Source organism: Delphinapterus leucas, chromosome 12 (assembly GCF_059928025.1).
Source record: "Delphinapterus leucas isolate spDelLeu-1000000601 "Yukka" chromosome 12, BTC_Dleu_Yukka2, whole genome shotgun sequence".
Lineage (NCBI taxonomy): Eukaryota > Metazoa > Chordata > Mammalia > Artiodactyla > Monodontidae > Delphinapterus > Delphinapterus leucas.
In genome coordinates this window covers 67,628,174-67,651,818 of record NC_143140.1, presented here as the reverse complement: position 1 = coordinate 67,651,818, position 23,645 = coordinate 67,628,174, and the positions used below count along the sequence as shown (strand labels likewise).

Genomic DNA, 23,645 nt, shown 5'->3' with positions numbered 1-23,645 from the left:
CTTACTAGTCATTCATTCATTATTCACTTACTGAACACCTCCATACACTGAGGATACTGGAGGAAAAAAGGAATAAGGCAAGGTCTTTTGTCCTGAAGGAGCTCACAAACCTGTGTGTGTATGGGGGAGCTCTAACAGTTACTTAGCACAATAGCGTTTTTATCAAGATCCCAATCTTCCAAAATATATATCTTTTCAATTCGAATTTCTATAAACAAACAAGAACAAGCCCTTGTTTTTACTAAGCACATGATCCATGTCCAGATAAAATATCCTCTGAGTTTCCACATCTTAAAAAATAAGTAATGGTAATTCAGCTTACCTACCCCACAAAGAGAAAATCAGAAAATAGTAACAATACTATTATAATTATCTTTACAATTCCTTGAAGCCACAATATGAAAATGAGCTAGGATTCTTTATACAGATTCAAGTTATTATATGACTAAGGATTCAAGTTATTATATGACTAAAAAATGAAGAAGCCAAGAGTCCAAATAAAAAAAATTCAGTTTTGTTTTCCTGCCTTTTAGTTTCTGATAGGACACAATGAGAAGTCAGACCGAAACTTTTAGCATCTCTATAGGATCATATAGCATTGAGCTCTGTGTACTACTTGAACCTCAACATCATTCTATTTTCTCAATCTTATATTCCCTTCAATCTGCTTATCTTTTTGTTTTTCTGTTCTTTGTGTATGTTTGAGCAACCTCATACGATTCTTATGCACAAGAGGCGGGGCAGGGGTGGCAGTGGAGTCTGAGGGATAGATATATAGGTGGACAGATTAATAAGCAGAGGACAGAAACAGTTATCAGTGGTGATCTTAAGTGCAGACTCCATGTTTGACGCACCACCGACTAAGTTCTCAGGACTTAGGCCAGTTATGCATTCTGTCTGTGTCTTGGTTTTCTCACCTGTGACATGGAATAGACAGTGCCTACCAGACAGTGTTATGGGAATTATATAAAATGTATGAAAAGTACTTAGCACATATACTTGGAAAATAATAACACAAAAATAACAGTGATTAGGGATAAAAATAAGTTCAAAGCCACAGGCAGAGCAGAGATTTCTTAGCATTACTTCCCACGATTACCTCACTACCCAGATATCGAGCCACCTGCTATTTTCCTATTAAAATTAGGAAATAACTGTGAGGTAGAGGCTCCTGGCTGCTCACCCCAAAATCTATTAGGGTCACTCTGTACTGGTCAAAGAAATGTAAAATAAATGGTTTTGTGTCTTTTGAGAAGTCTGCTTAGAGGGACCAAATTAACCAGCGAAGACCCTTTTGCCTTTCTGCTCTTCTTCATTCTTGCTGCATGGAGTCTGGACGTGAGAGCTGGAACTCAAGAAGCCATTTGGGATCATGAGATTATGAGATGAGTATGGAAGAATAGTAAGACAGAAGCAGCCCGAGTCCCTGATACTGTGAAACTCCTTACTAGCCCTGTACTTTCTAATTCTAGACTTTACAAATGTGAGAGAAAAATCAATTTCTATCTTAAGGCCCCATGGTGGACTTTAGTTATATGCAGCCTGACTGACACACATCCCATGATAAGAGGCCACAAAAAAGCACTACTTAACAGAGAAATTACATATGAAGAAACTATGTCAAATTTACTGTTTCACATAGACTTTTTACAACAAACAGGCTAAAACAAATTGACTCAGATCTACTCTGAGTATTAAACTGCTGAACTGTCTGGGAGAGAATACAAGGATAACATATAAGGTAAAAAATAAGTCAAGAAAGAAGGGGTAAAGCAAATCTTTGAGAATGCAAAGAAGCCTTAAATAATTTGCAATTAATTCAAAATTGATGATTGTTTCTATACATAAGCAACTTAAATTCTAAAAATGAAGTCATGGGCATAGATCATCACGTTAGGAAGTATTCATATTTATATGAGTAAGCTGTCAAACAGTCTCAGAAGATATATCATTGCTTTAATAGGTTTTAAATCAAGGATAAAATATGAAGAAGTCAGTACTTAAGAAAAAAAAAGAGGCAAGGCATACTACATGAAAGATTCCACCTTTTTCAAGCAGTACCAAAAAAAAAGGCCCATTTGCAGTTTATCTATCTTGTAAAACAAGAGTAGTACTAAATATTAACAAAGATTAACTTCTTAAAGCTAAAGCATTTCATATCACTTTTAAATAGGATAATTCAAATGGCGATCCAGTGAAAGAGACAAATCTCAACTTCTACAGAGCATCATACCCCTTTCAATTCTGAGTGAAGCTAAATCATTTATCAATGGGTAAAAAATTCTACCTGAGGAAACTTTATTGTCAGCATTAAAGAGGAATGAATTGATTACCTCTTAAAGTAGTTCAAAAGGCTTAGATTATTCCTAAAAACACACACACATAACTTTTTAAACACACACACACACACACACACACAACTATAAAAAACATGGGGACAATTCCCACTAGGGAAGAAATATTCCAAATTGCTTGTAACTATTATGGTACCTACAGTTAAACATCTGGACCATTTATTTCACCTACTAAATTCTGAAAGTCAAAGACTACATCTTAAATGTTCGTACACACCCATGGCTCAGCACCATATCTGGCACATAGTAAATGTTCTCTTACTATTTGGTGAATGAATGCTAGAAAATCCAACATTTCAGTCTTCAGCCTATATTAAATTTCTCATCCACCTAGAATTCCAAACTATTTCTTTTAATACTAGGCATGGAAAAACTTTTTAAAAACTAAAAGCAAGTCTGAAACTTTACTTCCAAAGCCACTCATTTTCATATAAATGAAGAAGAGCTAAGAGTCTTTTTCTTTCCCTTAATATAATATCCATGAAAATGCATATGTAGTACACTTTACTATATTTCATGATGGTTTACACATAAAACTTTTTAAACTTGTTTGTACAGTTCCAAGGGAAATGTGTTTAAGCAACTCCACAAAAAAGAATAGTATTTTAGAGTGGCATTTAAACTTACAAAGCTGTTAAGCCTGCTGACACTGTAACATGAAATACTGAAGATACATAAATGGCAAAAACGAACATCTATGTACCTACCACCCAGCTTAAAAAATAAAATTTACAATACAATTGATATCTCCTCATGCACTTCTCCCAAATTACATGCTCCTTCCTTCCCTCTGGAGAAAATCTCTACTCTCGCTGAATTGTTTTATCATTCTCATATATTCCTCTTAAAGTTATGACATATGTATTACATCCTTGAACCCAGTAAGTCATGTTTTCAAAAAAAATACATTGATGGATTTGGTTTGCTAATATTTCAGTTAGGATTGATATGTCTATGTTTGTAAGTAGAATTTGCCTATAATATTCCTTTCTTGGACTGTCTTTATCTGGTTTGAGTATCAAGGTGACACTAGACTTATTATACAAGTTAGGTTGGTTTCTTCTTTTTTTTTTTCAGTTTTTATTTTTTTAAACATCTTTATTCGAGTATAATTGCTTTACAATGTTGTGTTAGTTTCTGCTGTTTAACAAAGTGAATCAGCTATATGCATACATACATCCCCATATCCCCTCCCTCTTGCGTCTCCCTCCCACCATCCCTCCTATCCCACCCCTCTAGGTGGTCACAAAGCACTGAGCTGATCTCCCTGTGCTATGCGGCTGCTTCCCACTAGCTATCGATTTTACATTTGGTAGTGTATATATGTCAGTGCTACTCTCTCACTTTGTCCCAGCTTACCCTTCCCCCTCCCCATGTCCTCAAGTCCATTCTCTACATCTGCGTCTTTATTCCTGTCCTGACCCTAGGTTCATAAGAACCGTTTTTTTTTTTAGATTCCATATATATGTGTTTACATACTATTTTTCTCTTGCTGACTTACCATAATTCAAAAAGAGTCATGTACCACAATGTTCACTGCAGCACTATTTACAATAGCCAGGACAGGGAAGCAACCTAAGTGTCCACTGACAGATGAATGGATAAAGAAGATGTGCCACATATATACAATGGAATATTATTCAGCCATAAAAAGAAACGAAACTGAGTTACTTGTAGTGAGGTTTCTTCTTCTTTTTTTTTAAAAAAATTCTCTGGAAGACAGTTTTAGAAAACCTTATCTGAAAATTGTGTGGACCTGTTTCTTGTTTCCTTGGGGGACTTTAAAAGATTAATTCAATTTAAGAGTTTTAAGACATTTGATGTCTTCTATTTCTTCTTTAATCAGTTTTCCTAAATTACATTTTCTTGGGGCATTTTGCATTTCTTCTAAAATTAAAAATTTTATGGCATACAATTTTTCATGGTTTTCTTACAAATTTTAAAAACTCAACTTTAGTACACTTATCTCTTTTTCATCATAGTATCATTTATCCCTGCTTTTTTTCCTATCATCAATCTTGCTGAAAAGTCTTTCTATTTTTTGTTTCTTCAAAGAACAAATTATTGGCAGTTAGTTGATCCTCTTTATTAAATTTTTTGCCTTATGCTCATTATTTCCTTCCTTCTACAGATCTATTTTTTTCCTAATTTCTTATATTAGAAAGTAAGTTGGATGCTTAATACTTCAGTTTTGAACTTTTTCTCTATTCTCGTATGAACATTTAAGGCGATTATAACCAAGTGCTTTCGGTACATCTGAAGTTGGATATATTATGTTTCCATTATCCCTTGATTCTAACAATATTTACATTTCCATTATTATTTTTCTTAGACTAATTAGCTATTTATTTAGAAATTCTTTGCCTTTAGACATATATAGTTTTTAAATTTACTGGTAATGAGGAAGTGCTAACTTAAAAGAATGAGATACCACTATTTATACTGGTAAGCATCAAACACTGCTGATGAAGATGTAAGTAAACCAGCATTCTCTTCTAATTTGGAACAATTTCTACAGGAGATAATCTGGCAGTGTGTATTCAAATAATTAAAAATATGTGTATATGATGAATTGCAGTCAACCATTAAGAATGCATCTTGAGAAATTATTCAACTGAGCAAAGTATAAATAAGATTATATACACTGCAATTCTGTTAATAACAGAAACCTACGTGCCCATCTGGAAGGGATTGGTTAAATAAAGTATAGCAGTCTCATATAACAGACTACTGAACAGACTTTATAAATTACAACTACATGGATGTAGACGGAGGTTCATAATGTAAAAAATAAATATATGTTTGACAGAGTTCATTTTGGTTTATATATCTCTGTATGTACTAAAAATGCCAAAATGTTAACAATTATTCTATTCAGAGAATTGGCAACAGAGTGACTTTGGTAATTTCCCCACTGCCCAAGGCCTAATATTAAGACATGGTTTAATAATGTGTTTTGTCCTGTTTCTCAAGTAAATGCCTAACATGTGCTTGTCAAATATTTCCTTCTAATAAAAAGCAAAGTTGAAAACTGAAGCTGTCCTACTTCAAGAAATAACATATTTCTAGCACTGTATTAAAATGCATTATTGAAGTTGAAACAGCTTCTTCCCTGCTCACTGACTTTTATGGACAAGTTAGATCCTCTGTCCAGTGGTATTCCAATTACAACCTTAAAGCATCACCTGGAAAACATCGCCACCTCCTGGTTTTTAAGACAAATTACATCCGAGACTACTACATTTAAAATTTTCCACACCAGGAAAGACATTTTAAACTAAAAGGGCACAATAAACACTGTTATAAAAACAATGCAAAAGTAACCCTAAAAATCTAACTAAAAGCCAAAAGAATAAAATAAACATGAGAATACAGAAAAGTAGATTCCAGCTACTTTTAAGTGTACTCAAGTTGCATCTGAGGATACTGTGGGTGTGGGTCCTCAAAGGTTTAACCACGGAACTACTGTCCATGATTTGAGAAATGGCAGAAGGAGGGAAAGACTGGATATAGTACAACTGCAAACACAGTGTGAACCCAGGTGGTGTCCTAGAGATCATTCTTCTACAAATAAGGTACGCCATCCAAACTAACCTCGTATTCTTTATAAAGCCCCCAAAACAGCAGCTTAGGAAAGAGACATTTTGTGTTCCTGATCCCAACAGATTACTTGATCGTCTCTCAACACATGCCCAGGACTAAGATGGACAAAAGCCTTTTAGAAAGAGGGTCTTCTTTCATATCTGTTTAACAGTACAGCATAAACCTTACAAAAGGGTAGGGTGACTTAGTGTTTACATTTAGGTGTGTGATACTGGGTAAGTTACCTGACCTCTTTCTAAGTCTTAATTTTTTCTTCTGAAAATCGGCGATAACATCACTGCATCTCCCCGGGTGCTTTTAAGCATTAAATATGATTATTTATGTCAAGTACACAGCATACAGCATGTGTTCACTAAATGGTAGCCTATAACTGTTTAATGAATTCACAGGTAGTAGAATATCGCAACCAGATAGTATGATTTAGTGAATTGACACAAAACTTGAGAACAGTCACATTAACAGAAAAAAACAGAGATCATAAGAGGTTAGGCCGGGGTCAGCAAACTACAACCAATGGGCCAGGGCCTGATTTGTTAAAAAAAAAAAAAAAAGTCATACTGAAACACAGCCATGCTCATGTGTTTACATAATGACTCTGTGGCAGAGCTGAGTAGTTGTGACAAAAACCAAATGACCTATAAGCCTAAAATAGTTACTATCTGGTCCTTTAAGAAAAAGTGTGCAGATCCCTACACTAGTGCAATGGGGCGACAGCGATAAAATAAAATTTAGTGCTAATAAATGTAAAGCTCACATTTTTACCTAGAGTCTGTCATACAGAGTGAAGTAAGTCAGAAAGAGAAAAACAAATACTGTGTATTAACACATATATGTGGTATATAGAGAAATGGTACAGATGAACGGATCTGCAGGGCAGGAACAGAAACGCAGGCATAGAGAATGGATGTGTGGGCACTGGGCGGGGGGGAAGGGGAGGGTGGGATGAACTGGAAGATTAGGTTTGACACAAATACATTACCATGTGTAAACAGATAGCTAGTGGGAACCTGCTGTATAGCACAGGGAGCTCAGCTTGGTGCTCTGTGATGACCTAGATGGGTGGGAGGCGGGGGTGGGAGGGAGGTCCAAGAGGGGGGGATATATGTAAACATATACCTGATTCACTTCATTGTACAGCAGAAACTAACACGACGTTGTAAAGCAATTATACTCCAATAAAAAAATAAATAAAGTGAATAAAACATCTGTATATCATGGTCCTTGATTGGTTCCTGGTTTGAACAAAACAGTTATAAGAGGAAATTTGAGTATGATAGATGACATTAGGGAATTACTGTTAATTCTGTCAGGTGAAATAATAGAGTGGTCATGTAGACAATTATGCTTATTTTTCAGACATGCATATTGAAATATTCACGGGGGAAATGCCATGTCTGTAATTTAAGATACAGGAATCTTCCACTGTCTGAACTCGGTAACAAATAGATTTGGATAAAGTTTCAGATGAGTCCCTCATTATCTGGAATCTTACCACAGGAACCAAACAAATTTGGACAATCTATTCTGAGGTACAGAATGAATCTGGATAGTAGGTATAATTTTATTTTAAGACAAAAAAGTACCATACTACTGCCTCATCTCTTACTAATGATTAAATCTAGGTGATAGGATATATGTGTATTCGTTACACTACTCTCCCGACATTTCTGTCTAAAAATTTCCACAATAATTTTTAAAGGCTGTTTTAAAAGAAAAAAAGAATTTCCTTACAGTAAGTCACACTAAGACAACATGGATTTTAATTATATTACTTACAAAAAAAAGAAAAACTAGGTTAGAAAGGACTATTCAGAGCAAAGGAATTACTAGCCTCTTTGCTACTAAAACATCTAGAATATCCTGACCTTATCATTTAAAGAGGGCACTGATATCCAGATATCCAGAGGGAAGTAGGATGGCATGAGATATAAAAATAGTTGTATGAGGAAAGTCTCAGGACATTTAGCACAAGAAAGGAAAGATAGCAGTTGCTCTCAAATGTCTGAATAAAAAGGAAACTGAAAGATCCAAATGAAGTCGCACGGAAGCAGGCCTCATAAAGCCACACCAAAAAGCAAATACCTGCAAAGCAGAAGCCTCAACAGAAGGTAAGTGTCCCAAAAAAGGGGAGGTAGGGCAAAATACTTAACCAAGTTAGGAATGTTATAGAATGATTCTCTTATTAGGTAGAAGATGCCACTAGATGGTTTCTAAGATGCCATCTAATTCTCAAATCCCAGGATTCCAACATCTTGCATGAAGACATACTATAGACAAATTTACATACTAAATTTCATACTAGAATTACATACTAAATTTCAATTTTCATTCTAGAACTATTATGTTAGGTTAGTTAAATTAACATCCCAATTCTGAACTTCCCACCTTCCCTTCAACAAGCATTCGTGTTCAAACGGGCAGTAAAGGGAGAAAGATGCACCGAGGGGCAACGGCGGAGGCAGATGACCAAATTGCAAATTCTTTGTTTGGCATGGTGACATCGTATCATGAAGACATTTCTCTGCACGGCCCAACAGCTTATACTTTATACCAACAGTCCTTGGGGTTGGCATTTTTGTGGTCTAGCCACATGAAGAAAGAAAGTTTTATTAACAGTATGCCTGGGCACAAAAACCCTTGTATATTCCAAAGGAAAGGGTTATGTAGTATACCACTCATATAAAACTGTTAAATGCTTAAATAAAAGCAAAAGTATTTGATGTACAAAACCATCACTGCATTAAGTTAAACAGAAAGTTAAACTATCTTCATTACATATGTCTCCACCTTCTATCTCTGACTTAATCTAAATACCAATTCTGAAGACTGGTAGCAAAGTGGTTATTACAATTTTTAAAAATCTACATTAAGAGAATTACAAAGATACTGTTTTTATTTTATTTTTTCTTTTACACTGGAGCATAGTTGATTTACAATGTTGTGTTAGTTTCAGAGGTACAGCAAAGTGATTTAGTTTGTTGTTTAGTTAGTTTAGTTTTTACGTATATCTATTCCTTTTCAGATTCTTTTCCCATATAGGTTATTACAGAGAAAGATACTGTTTTTTAAGCAACTCTGAGGGTTGCCAGCAACTATCTATTAAAAAAAAATAGTAAAGAGGAGTATATTAATATGTTTTAATCAATGAACATATTTGTAATGATGCCTAAAAGGTGGTGGAGGAAGATTTAAATGATGCTGATTTTCTGAAAATGACTGCTTAAGGAAAGATAACTCAATGGTTTACACTGCCATGAAAAAGTTCCAGTATAAAAAAGTATTTTGCAGTTTAAGAATACATAATCAATACTTACCCCATACTAATAATGCTTAAACAGTAGCCTGCTTAAGAATTTCACTATTTTTTTTTTTTTTTTTTTTGTGGTACGCGGGCCTCTCACTGTTGTGGCCTCTCCCGTTGCGGAGCACAGGCTCTGGACGCGCAGGCTCAGCGGCCATGGCTTATGGGCCCAGCCGCTCTGCGGCATGTGGGATCTTCCCGGACCGGGGCACGAATCCGTGTCCCCTGCATCGGCAGGCGGACTCTCAACCACTGCGCCACCAGGGAAGCCCAAATTTCACTATTTTAATAAGTACTAATATGTATCTGTAAAGTAAGAAATCTTGGATGTCTAATGGATGCTATGTGACTAGGGGCTGACTCTAAACTGCTTCTCCCCTTATTTGCAAAATACAAACAACACTATTTACTCACCATATGATTGATTTGAGGGATTAATGAGCACCTCACAAATTATAATATGCTCTATTAAAGTGTTGTCACATTAGTCAATGCTAACATTAATATTAATTTTAACTAATAAAGTATTTTACTGAATACAACTTGAAATCTGGCGATTCACACTCAAAGATGAGAAATCTGGCATACAGATTCCTTATTATGTAAAAGCAAAATTTATTTTGGATAGATTTCTTAGTATTTCCATTACACGGTCTTAATATATGATTTAATATATGATTTTAAAAGATGGCATGTCATTTTCTGATTACATAAGAAATACTTAAAGAAAAAAAAAGTCATCCATAATCTCACCACAGTGATAATTACTGCTGTTTTTCTATGCTCACGTAGGCATATGAGCCTGCTAAATCCATATATTTATCTGTGCATATTAAACAAGGTTAAGATTATATGTTTTGAGGCTGCTAAATCCATATATTTATCTGTGCATATTAAACAAGTTTGAGGTCATATGCATATGGTGTTGTATCTAGTCAACAAAGGATTTTATAAAAACCTTTGACAACCTGAGATAAGAAAAATAGCAATATTGAATTGATTTTCCTTGAATACTAATGAAGGTGAACTTTTCAAATATGAATACTTATATTTATTCTATGTTAATTGCCTCATATCCTTTGTTCATTTTCCTTCTGAGATATCCTACTGATTTATAAAAAGCTCTTATATGTAAAGAAATATCAGCCTTTTGCTTGCTTATGCTATTCCTCTTGCTAAAAATGATCAATCCCGATTTCTATACCTAGCTCATTCCTACTTGTTCTATAGCTCAGCATCACCTTCATTCAATCAATTCTATAACAATGAAACGGAAATCTAAGCATCAGGCCCAGTCCCAGCAGATGGGGGTCCAGCAGTGACCAAGACTTGGCAGAGGGAACAGCTGGTATTCTCAGCTCTGAGGTGAGTGAGCAGTGTGAAGTGTTCAGATGTGAAGAAGGGTCAGCCTGGCTACAGTGGGAAGACGGAAAGTGGCATGAGACCTGGCTGGAGATGCAGGGAGGGGTTAAATTATGCCTTCTAGGCCAAGTTAAGGATTTTCATGTTTATCCCAAGATAATGGTGGGCTAAAGAGAAGCAAGAAATGACATAATGTATTTGCTTTTCAAGAAAATCTATCACTGCCATTTCTGTAACAGGAGAATGGACTGCAAGGTTAGAACAGGCAGAAAACTCAGGGTCTAGTGTGGCAGTCCTGGTGAGAGAGGACAGTCGTGGGAGCAGGGTGGATGAAGACGGAAAGAAGTAGATTGAAGAGAGACATTTTTGGGAGGCAGAGTGAACAGAGCTTCGTGACTGATATGGGAAAGAGGAAAAGGGAGATGGAGGATGACTCTAGGTTTGTGGCCTAAGATACTATCTACTGGGACAGGAACACTGAAGGGAGAGCAGGTTTGCAAGGGGAGATGGGAAAAGGAGGAGGGGTAAGGATTCTGTTTTGGACATGTTAACTTGAAGGAACTCGTGAGACATCCAAGAGGAGATACAGACAATCAGATAAGAGCCACTGCTCAGGACAGGCCTAGGTCTAGACTGGAGGTGAAAACTTGGAAACCCTCATACAGAAGGTAATTAAAACCATGATGGGTAAAATAAGAAATCAAAGGAACTAAGACATCTGATCTCCAAGACTGAGCCAGAGCATCCATTACCATGATGAATGCTCCGAGTCTCATGGCCATGCTGCTAGTTGTACTACTACACAGCACTTTCCCACACTATAGTGAAATTTTGTATTTCTGTCTCCTTGGTAGACAATAAGCTCCTTGGACGCGTGATCAATTCTTACTTATTTTTGTACCCAAGTCTTGGAATAGTTCCCAAGGCATGAGACACATTCAATAAAGTGTCTATGAGAGGTTAACTGTTAGCTTGAGATTATTAAAAAGCAGCATCTCTACACATGCACACACAAACACAAGTTTTAAGAGCGCAGGCTCTGGAGCAGATTACTTGGGTTAAATCCAGACTCTACCACTTATCAGTCGTGCGACCTTGGGGAAGTTATTTAACGCCTTTGTGCCTCAATGTCCACATCTGTAGGATAAGGCAGATAACAGCACCTAGTGCCAAGTGTTGGGAAAACTAAAATTTCATGCAGAGCATTTAGCATAGTACTTGTACACGGTAAGCATTCAAATTTAGCTATTCTTATTGTTACTATAATTATCTCCTTTCTTCATCTTCCACGGATAGAGAAATGTTCAAAAATGGAAAGGATTTCCAGCTATTCATTGTGGTTCTCCAGCTTTGGAACACAAAAACAGATCATGTTGCTTCAGGGCTAAAAGCAAGGGTAAAAATAAAGAATACAATTTTGATGTATCTGGTAAATGAAATCAGTATTTAAAAAACAACTAAATTTAACAGTGAATTAAAACAACAATAACAAAACCGTTTCAAACCAAAACAAAAAGTAGTTGTTGATTGTGTGGGTTTTTTGGGGGGTGGGGAGTTGGGAGTCTGGAGGAGAAGGAGAGAGAAGAGACGGGGAGAAGAGTCTGACCAAGTCTACTACAAATTACAAAACAGACATTTTGCCAACATTTACTTAGCTAGCTACCTGCAAAAACAGGAAAACTGAATATTAAAGTGCAACAAAACCATTCATCTGTTCATTTCATTTAAAGTGTAAATTTATCATTTTAAGTGTAAGGCCTCAGTTCTTCCCAGAAGGTCTTACATGCATCCCTATTTTCCCATATTATGAGCTATTATTTAAAAAACGAGGAGGTTTGTCTCTTTACAGAGAATCTTAATATTTGCCCTAAGTTACCCATAATAAGCAACTACAATTTGTGAGACTACTCTAGCCATTAAGCTGATGCTAATAACACAACAGAATTTTTTAAAGATTATCATTTTCTTCGCAAGTAAAAATATTAATTAATTAGGTTGCTAAAAAAACGGAATAAACCCTCTTTCAGCTTGTGGTTGGTGTCAAGGATGGCATGCATAAAGTTCAATGTTTTCCATAATCTGATTTTTATTTCAAGGGTATGAACACAGGATTCAAACTTGAACTGCTGACAGCTCATCAAGAATTTAATCCAGGGCTTCCCTGGTGGCGCAGTGGTTGGGAGTCCGCCTGCCGATGCAGGGGACACGGGTTCGTGCCCCGGTCCGGGAAGATCCCACATGCCGCGGAGCGGCTGGGCCCGTGAGCCATGGCCGCTGAGCCTGTGCGTCCGGAGCCTGTGCTCCGCAACGGGAGAGGCCGCAACAGTGAGAGGCCCGCGTACCGCAAAAAAAAAAAAAGAATTTAATCCAGAGAAAGCACTGCAAGTTGAAAACACAACAGGTGGAATTTCCTATTTTGACAGTTTCCTTTCAACTGATTTTATAGTTTACCCTTCATATAAAATGTCTGCTCTAATGGAGACAACCTGTTTAAGGTCTAGGTCACGTATGACTGCCATTTTTTAAAAAAAGGAAGGTAAGATTATGAAATTAGCTACTTGGAAAATAGTGTACAGAGTTCAAACTTTTCTAGTTAAAAAATAGTTTTTACTATTTAGTAAAAAATGTAACATACTTAAATAAAAGCAAAAGGGACTGCAGAATGAATACTCTTTCCACATGTAAGCACCATTAAGAATTTCCTGTCTTACTCAGAAATGGGCAGATCTTTCACTGATTGAGGGCTGTATCACTCAAAAAAGATAAATATGTAGAACTTGGTTGAAGATCAGAAGAAAGCCACAAAATTTTTTAAATTGGAAACTAAGGTCTGTGAGAAGGACTAAAGGGCACTGATTTAAACCTAGCACAACAGTAAACTGAGTAATTGATAATAACGTACAATTAAAGAAAGTATTCTAACACAGATGCATAAAAAGAGCGATAAGGAGGTTTTCTGATGGGAACATTGGTTCTTAACTTTTAAGAAAAACCCGAAACAGAACAAACAAAATAAAAGCTATAAAGAGGTACAAGCCCCAAAGATATTGATTAACTAACCTTTGTAGGGCCCTGATTTTAAAAACATTTCCAAGTTGTTTCTAATGGGGCAGTCAGTTGAGAACCACTGGGCTGAAACGCCACAACAGGTCAACAAAATAATGGAATTTCCCTTTCAGCAGGTCCTTAAAATGGGTTATGTTCTCATATCAGGACTGTTTATCATACAGAACATCAAGACTTCTGCACTCTTTCCCATGCATTGTTTCCTTAACTTGGATTCGTGCATTAAACGGTCACAATCTGCCTTCTGCCTCTGCACGGGATGAAATGTTACAAATGAACTGCTCATTGCTGAATCCAATGTCACAGCTGACACTCCCTCCTACTGGACCTCTCCAGAGCATAAAGCCCTGGGAACCTCTGATTCCCCCGATTCTTCCTCACCATCCCCTATCCTGGGCTTCTGAGGCACCTTTCCTAGGTTCTCCCCATCTCAAATACTGCTCTGTCTGCCTCTTATGTCATAAATTCTTCAGGGAAGTCCACGACAGTCCCTGAAGAGCTCAACAATTGGTTCCAGAGGTGCAAACCCCCTTGAAATCATATCCACACAAATTTGGATGTACATCTGAGGAGGCCATTATTTTCTTCAGATTCTCAAATGAGTTTAAGATCCTTGAAGGTTATAAACAACTGCCTTAAATCCCTTTCTAATTTAAGCTTTCCAGGCTTCAACTGCTACCCATAAATTTATGGCTCTTACTTCAATCCTGACCTATCAGAGATTTGAAACCATATTCCTGTCTGTTAGGCATATTCATTAAGGTAAACCAACACATCCAACACTAATAATTAATCCCCTCAGAAATACTTGCTGTCTCCGGATTCTTAATTTTATTTAATGGAGCCACCACCCAACACTCTCAAACCTGAATCAGACATTTCAGAATCATCCTTCATTTCTTCTTTTTCTCCTACACTCAGTTAGCTTCTCGTCTAGCTTCTTTTCTGCATCCCAAGCATCAGTGCTTTATATGAGGCTTTCACGCGCCATTAAGGCTACAGCCTTCTAGTGGAATTCTCTGCTTGCAGTCTCCACAATTTAGTCCATCTACCAAATAAGCTACCAGAATTGTCTTCCTAACTGTGCCACACCCCTGCTTAAATAAATATCTCTTGGCTCTCTTACATAGACAGCTTGGAATGCAGTGAGTTTCATGTCTCCAAATTAAGTTTTATAACCTAATCTTCCACTTCCAACGCACCTTAGCGGTTTCACAACTTTTTACCACTCCTCTTGCAACAGCTGATCCTTTCCTGATTTTATATCTGCCTAGGATGCCCCTTCCCCACTCCTTCAACTAACAAACTCTTACTCACAACTGTATTCATTAGCATGCAATGGATGTGAACCAAGCACTACGGCTAGACACTGGGAATGCAGCTCAGAACAAAAGTCAGGTAAGAAACCCTCATGGCAGTTGTATTCCAGTGGAAGAAACAGACAATGAAAAAGGACAAGCCATGAAAATAATTAGAGAATGTGATCTATGTTATAAAGAGAAACTCTAGAGTGATCCAGGAAGGTCCCTTAACTTCCTCAGAGATGAGAAATTATTCTTAAAATGAGATCTGAAAGGCTAAGGAGGAGCCAGCCACATGCAACACTGACAGAAGAGACCCCAAGTGAGGGCCCAACAAATGTAAGGGTACTGACTGTATTATAACTGTCCACTCTACTAGACTGTAGGCACCATGCTCCTTAAAGAGAACAATTTAATATAAATGTGTGTCTTTAGAATGTGGCTTAGCGGCTGGCACTTGGTCATCAACTCAATAGACCGGTTTTAGTTCAGACCCCCAAGTCCTAAAGGGCAACTGTGTTCTAGGAGTTTTCACAAATACAGAAATATAATACAGTTCTGATGTAAGGAAAGAATAATTTTGGTTAAAACACACATACAGACCCTTAGCACTTTTGGTATATATTCTCTTTCCCCTTTCCTAAGCTACACTCTCCATTTCAGCCCCAAGGGTCCTAACTCATCCATATCCTAAGTTTATTCCATGAAAGCTGGTTATAGACTAGCTACCCTGTCAGTTACCTTCAGCATAACAACCATCCTTTAAACAGGGTGTGATAATAAAGCCATTATTCCTCTCTTTACAAAGTGAGAGTAAGGATACAATACAGACAAATTAAGTTAAGAATATAGTTTCAGACATCTGAAACTCTTCTAATTTAACAGGCCCTAAACAAAAAGCCTACAAAGAGTAACTAAAAGGCACACATTCTTAATGTACAGACAAATTAAACTATCACCTAAGTAGGTTTACACTATGCATTGAAGCAGAATTTTCAAGATTACTGGCCAGCCAAAGGTTTTCTCTAAAGATTTACATTATCAATATGCTGCTGAGATAATGGAAAAAGTGTTATTCATAGAGTTTTTTATCAGTTGTGAACTGTTGAGCCACATCACATCCCTTACTTCAGGTCCTCCCCCACCAACAACAAAAAAGAGGAGAGAACTGAGTTAAGCAATCTGGTGGACCTTTGAGATGAGCACACCAGGTTGGTGTTGAGGAAGATCTAATGAACTGGTGACTGTGCCTTCAACATGGCTGTGGCTCCTACCACCACCCTAACCTGCCACGTCCTGGGATGTGGTCAACCCATGAGCAATTAACGGTTGCTCATTACAACCTCACTAGGTTGCACATACATACAAGAAACTGGAGATGCCCAAGAGGTTCACTGCAGCCATAAGCAGGTGAAAGATAAAAGGGTTTGTGGTTCAACAAAAGTATCTGGCAAATTAAAAAGAACGGAGAGGTTCTTGCTCCACATAAGCTGCAGGTTCATCGTGAATCTTAACAGAGGTTCAAACAATGATACGGTCTATAAGTGTTGGCCATACTCATAAACCAAATGCCCATCTTCAGATTTGCACTTTTGGGTTACACACTGATTTTATTATCTTCTTATCTGAAAGATGGCAACACCTGTCCCTGAAAAAGGGTGGTGTTAAGAACACCGGGGAAACGTTAACAATGTATTAGACAGAATAAAACACCCAGGTTTTATTCTGGGCAACAGTATTGACACTTTGGAGACCTGCTGTCCTAAAAATCTCCCAATACAGTCCTCAGAATATCTAAAATTAAAGGATATATACATGTGCGAGTATATATGTGAAACAGCCATGATCATTTCCTTGCTTATCTCAATATTTTTTTAGACCCAGAATCCATGATGGCTACAGGAATTATGTTAACAATATTATATCAATACCTCATCTATTCTGGCCAATGTAGTTATTAGTACGCAATGAAATCAACAGTATCAACTAAATGTCACTCTCTTCAATCAGGAAAACAGAAGTCATGCCTCTAAATACAAGCATATTTGCCAATCTTCTTGGCGGGGTGGTTATAAAAACCAACTAAAAAGCTGCACAATATAGAAGAAAGAATTATAAAACTTTATCCCTGTATATTTAAAGCAAAACATACTTTTAATAATGTTTTATATAAACTTCTGTATGTTTTATAAAAAATATTATTTCAACTAAAAACCAAGACCTACATATTAGCCAATATAGGAAAGAACAGTTTGTGATACATTGTACTTAAGAGAAATATTTATTTTCTAGTCAACAGTTTCAAAGGTCCACACAACTAAACTAAAACATTTGGATTTAACATTAAAAAGTTAGCCATTTCAATAGCAGCCTAATAAACAAAGCTATAATGATCAGGTTATCCCCTACTAGGCAGCCTCAGTATTTGGTGTCAGCCTTACCATAAACAAATAATCTTGCAATCGTATGCAGTCATTCCTGAGCCACTTGAATTATTGGAGCACAGCAGTAGTTTCAGCTACCTCTAAAATTACAAGAAAGCTACTATGTAGAGCACATTTATAGTGACACAGAAAACCCAAGTGATAATGACACCAATAAGTTTCAAGTTTACCACCACCTAAGGCTATGCAAGTAAAAAACAGTGTCTTCTAAAAAAGGGCTAATTCTGCTAAATGAAACCACTGGGGTCTATTCCTTTTATTCAGAAGTACCACACAACTAAACAAGCAGTGAAGTCCACAGGGAAATAGCATTTCAATAGCTGCAACATGGTGCCAGACCGGGCTTTGTTGGCCGTCCTTTTCCAAGAAACAGAGATGTCTCTTTTTACTGAATCCATCTGCCATAAGTGATAACCAGATGTCTGTGTGATGATCCAAAATTAAAACAAAAGTGCTTCCCCCTCCCAAGACCTAACAGCAGAGATGAGTCCAACAGCCAGCATCACAAAGAATTTCACTGTTTTAATAGCCTCCAAAGGAAAGAAACAAAGCATCTGAGTGGTCTAATGGTTCACCTCTAATGTACTACACCTCACACCACTGAGTCAAGCACCAGCTAGTACTTTTTCAGCTAACTCCGCAGAACAGTGTGCTAAGTGCTTTACACTTACTTTTCACAGCAACCCTATGAGGTAGTACTTATATGAACCCCATTTTGAAGATGAGGAAACTGGGGAACGAAGGTAGTGAAAAAACTTGCTCAAGGCCACACCAACAAGCAGCATCGCCACCACGCTGAACACAGGCAGCCTGTCTCCAGAGTCCATACTCTTAAGCGCTATACTAACCCTAATCCCAAGAAAGCGTAACTGATTTTGATCAAAACTGGTTTTACAGGGCTTCCCTGGTGGCGCAGTGGTTGGGAGTCCGCCTGACGATGCAGGGGACACGGGTTCGTGCCCCGGTCTGGGAGGATCCCACATGCCGCGGAGCGGCTGGTCCCGTGAGCCATGGCCCCTGAGCCTGCGCGTCCGGAGCCTGTGCTCCACAACGGGAGAGGCCACAACAGTGAGAGGCCCGCGTACCGCAAAAAAACAAACAAAAACAAACAAAAAAAACTGGTTTTACAATGAAAATACTTGTAATTTATCAGAAGGAAAAAGGTTAATGCCTGATCTCTGGAACCATTTAGTTAATAAAAACAAATTCTGACTTTCAAAATGTGAGTTCTCACCTAGTGAGTTAAAAAACAAAAACGTATCATGGATCAAGGTCTATGGACAGAAGTCTATGATGGTAAACACAATTATAGTACCAAGAGTCATCCACACATGTCCTGAGAAGACTCCTTCAGATGCAATCTGATTTTCAGTATTCTTTCTTGATGGATGAATACTGCGTGGTCAAAATCGCCAGCCAAAGTTTTGTGCTGCATTTTTTTGGTGAAATTTCAAACAGCTTCATTATGGACTCCCACATGAAGGCTGATTTGAACTGTCCCAGAATTCACCTTGTGTTTTTTTAGCATTTAATGGGATCCTCAGCAGCACACCTTCCATTACAAAACAAGCCATTTAAACCAAATTGTGAATTTTGTCACCCTTTAGTCACAAGATAAGACCAGATAAGTACAATTTTTGATATGACCTGATTCCTTTCCACTAATGACGTACTTCTGGAATCTTGCTTTTTCACAACTGTACAAACACATACACTCCATTTTTCTTCTAAATAAATTGTGTCACAATACAAAAATCAAATTTGTCTACGTGGCCTGGAAAGACCTCAGATAAATATATTCTTTCACCCTTCTGAAATTACCCGAAGTGGCAGTCATGTAACAAGAGCACATACTGTATCAACTCAAGGCAGTAAACCATTATTTTTATTATTTGAATTGGTTAAAAAAAAAAAAAAAGCCCTAATCATGTTTGAGAAATTTTGCTGTTTAGAATTTGCAGCCAGTATAAAAAGTTAATTTTAGGCATCAGGAATTAGATTCCTAATTAGATTAGATGCCTAAAGGTTCCCCTCATCCACTAGATAAGTCCCTGAAGTGAAAGAAATGAAATATATATACATCCTTTTATTAATATGTTAATCTTCAAAATACACACATATGCAACATGAACATACAATATGATGGCGACTTACAGTCCCGATGCCCAAGAAACTTCTAATTTAGCAGGCACGATGAAATCCATACATCAATAACTATAGCACCAGGCAGTATGTAATAAAGGATTTAAAATTCAAATTTATGTTTGTCATGTTTTAGTATCTATGCATGTCATTTCTCTGCTATCTACAAGTGCACAAAAAGCACCTGAAGAGAAACACTTCCATCCAGCTTTGTATACCTGCCGTGGCATCAGACATATTAAAGGTACAACAAACATGAGTGTAAATTTCAGGAAATCTTTATTTATTAATTCAAATGTCACAATACAGCTAAATTTTCAAAGAACTACAGGTGTTGAGCCATTGTGGAAACATTCTACTATCAATTCTACAATCAATTTACACTTTATTTTTCATAGCAATAATAATTCATCACATGGTCTATGATGCAACAGAAAGAAATCAATCACCAGTTAATTACGGGCCTCCTCACCTAAAAACAGCACTAATAACCACTCAACTAGATTACACAATATTTGCTGATTTTTAAATACTGTGCCACACCCGTGCTAAGAAAGAACACTCTCCAAAACTATTCAGCTATAGATTTTGCATGTATTCATTCTACCTTACAGCAAACTCTGCACATTCTATATATGTATACATCCACACAAATTTCGACATGACAATTTTCCACATGAAACAAAACTGTGGGACTCACTTAAATTGTTCCCTCTAATTTGGAAAAGTGTAATTTCAGTCAAGTATTCAGATGCAAAATGATCAGAAAAGATGGATGTTAAGAAAAGGATTTTAGAGTACAAATTATGAAAATCTAAGGTTCAATTAAAAACACACAGCAGGCTCTACAATACTCTTTTATTTTTAAAAAATTGACTACATCTCTAATTACAGTGTTACCACTTGGACTTCTGAAACACCTTTTATTCCTAAACGTTCAAATATTTTTACGTGTCTTATTTCAATGCAGTCTTGATTCTTGGTTTAAGGCTCTTATCTGTTGTATTCAGAATAAATACAGAGCATCTGACATGATCACTCCATTTTCCATATAAGGGGAGGGATACAGAAGGAAAATGCAACAGACGAAGTAACATTAATGAAAAGGATATACAGGCCAAGGACATATGTTGAAAATTCCATAAGAAACAGAAATAATACAAATATCACAAAAAATCACTTTTGATTGGGATGTGATTAAGTAAGGAGAGGAACTAAGACAACACAAAACGTTGGGAGTGCTGGAGCAGAGAGCAGGGAAAGCAGGGATTGTTAATAAAGGTGGAAGTCGGGGCTTAAATCCTTTCCCCCATCAAACACAGAAGGGGTAAGGGATAGAGGCAACAGCAAATAAAATCTAAACAAAGTGAGTGTGATGGCAGCCCTGAGACTGAGAGAACTCACTAAGTCTCACACACACTGAGAAAATCCTGGGACTCAACGTCCAATACCCTCAGGTGTGGTCACCCCCCAGAACAACATTCACAGAAGTACAGCTACATGAAGAGATTAAGAAAAAGTCCTTGATTCACTAACCTAAAGATGACAATATTAGGTTTTTCTTCTTAAGAGGTTTAAAATGCAATTTTAAGTTTCCCAATGTTTATACTTCCCATCTTTGTCAAAGGAAACTGCCCACCTCTTTGCACATATATGAAATTCCGTAACAAGAGATGCTGCACCTCAATTCCATGAAAATGCCAAAGTCAAAAACTCTGTTCTGGCATCAACCAATCAAGAGCACAGAGCGGCATATCATTACGAAAAAAGCGGGCTGGGGGACAAGGATGAAACCTATTTGCTTAAGACAAGCCAGACTTAGCGAAAAAGGTAAGGAACAAATAGAAACCGTGGTTGACATCACTGCTTCTGTTATTTATCAATTTTATTTTCATCTTTAATCTTCAGCTTTATATAAAGAGCTTTGTTCCCAGTGGACACAAAAATAGTATTACTGTAGTATGCATACATGGCCGTTTCAGCACGCCACAGGAAAACCTCATTTACTGACCTAGAATGGTTTCGGAAAGCATAAAACCATTAAATAGTTAGAGACATAAGGCTTAAAGAGATAGCATAAACTGGCATTTAACATATCAACTGCGAATAATTCTTTAAACCACAGTGATAAAAATCCTTTCTCGATTTGAATGAACTGCCATTTTCTCAAACTTTCCAAGAGAATGCAGATTGTACTAGAATAGCTGAACCTTCTCATATTTCTCTTTCCCCATTTCCCCAAGGAATCTGTTATTATTTCTTCACACAATAATCACACCAAGCTTGTTTCCGTTTCTTTCCTTGAGCCAGTTTTAAGGCACTGTTCTTAACCCTAAATACACAAGCCTAACGCTGGTTAACTGCCAGTGTCGCTCTGGAACTGCAGGTGACAGATGCAGTCAGAGAGCTCACAGATGTGGATTGGCTGCATCTGAATCCTATCGCAATGAGCACACTGACACAGCCCGCAGATGCACATCTCGGCAGAAGGAGAGAGTTTAAAAACCGTCATTCCCAATTAAATTTACTTTTAGAGCTTCTACTGTCTATCATTAAGCGCTTATCCCGACTCTCAACCCTGCTTAGCCCTACCTACTATCCATTTTATCTTCCTCAGTTCCAGATCCTTCTTCATCAAGTCTATTTCGGTTAATTCTACTACTAATAATAACATAAAGCGAGGCTGTTGGCATTGCCAGAACCAGGAACCGACGAAGGTGCTATTTGGGAGCCGGCCCGCCGCGGCAAAGGCCGTTGGAAGTTTTCTGGGAAGCAACGGACCCGCTAGCATCTTTGCACGATTTCTCTTCCCCTGGGGGAGGGCTCCATAGAGACGGATGGGGAATCTCCCTTCTCCTGTCTTTCCCAGTGGTGGCTAACAGGAAAAATAAAATACCTCTTTTCTTATCCTACACCTCGCTGGATAACGCTCCCAGGCAGTGACGCCCCACCCCCAACCCGTTATCCCTGATGAGACCCCCAAACATCACCCTGTCCTCCTAGGAAGTGGACCCTCCCTCGGCCCCCGGACCAATTTCCTACATCTGAGCGCCTCTCCCTCAGGCATCCGCCCGCACACACCCCACCCGCAGCACGGCCCCGGCTCCGCACACGCAGCCCCGCGCCAAGTCGCCCCGCACCCGGCACTCAGGCAGCTCGGTCGCCCGCGCTCCCCCCGCCCAGGGTCGCCGACAGGGTTACCGTGGGAAGAGCGGGCGGCGGCAGAGGACGCGGCGGCAGCGCTGCTGCCGGTTGCGGCGGGCGCGAAGGATAAGCTGGAGGACAAGGATAATGATGAGGCGGGCGCGCTCCCCAGTCTCCATGGAACTCCCGCCCCGGCCCGTTGCTAGGAGCCCCCGAGGCTCAGGCTCAGTCTTTCGTGCTTTGTTGTTCCGGGTACAGGGCGGCCGCTGCTTCCCCGCGACAATAAATAGACGAGACGCGGGGGAGCACAGAGACAGCGCGCGGAGGCTAGAGCGCCGCCGGACAGGGCGCTCCTGGGTTCCTCGCTAGCCAACCACTTCCGGCTCTCACTGCTCCCGTCACTTTCCCCCGCCCCTTCCTCCGTTTTCCTTTCCTCCTTCCTGGTGCCCAGGTCCGGCCCGGCCTGCTGGAGAGCTTGGCGAGGTGGGGCTGGTGGGTGTGGACTAGGCTAGACTTGTGCTTGAGAACCGCTTGAAAAGATTTCGAGAAAACTATGTATCCCTTGTACATTTTTAGCTGGTAGCTAAACATGTGCACGTAATTTCTGGTGTAAAGTATAATATAAACGGATTTTAGGGTTTTTTGTTTGTTTTTTGCCAAAACCTTGGAACTTTCGTTAGCTCATTCAATTTATAGAAAAGGTTCACCATTCAACATAATTATAGAAGCTAGCCCTAAGAACTATTTTTTTTTCTAATTCTAACGAAGACATTTTCTGTGAAAAAGTCCTACTTCGCTTTTTCGCGTTAATTTACGACTTCGCGATCAAACTCTCATGAATGAATTCTAATCCTAGTCCTAAAATAGAGCGATAGGATATGAAAGATGAAAGAATGGATACACGGGTAAATTGATAGATTAGATAGAT

General features: G+C 38.2%; 1 protein-coding gene across 1 annotated transcript in view; it reads right to left on the bottom strand.

The window, feature by feature from the left end:
• The window catches only part of TBPL1 (TATA-box binding protein like 1), a 31,884-nt gene extending 8,798 nt beyond the window's left edge, over positions 1 to 23,086 (bottom strand). Inside the window, exon 1 of the mRNA XM_022557082.3 lies at positions 22,775 to 23,086. The gene's annotated coding sequence lies outside the window, so the exon portion shown is untranslated. The remainder of the gene's footprint in view (positions 1 to 22,774) is intronic.
• Between the last annotated feature and the right edge of the window lie 559 nt (positions 23,087 to 23,645).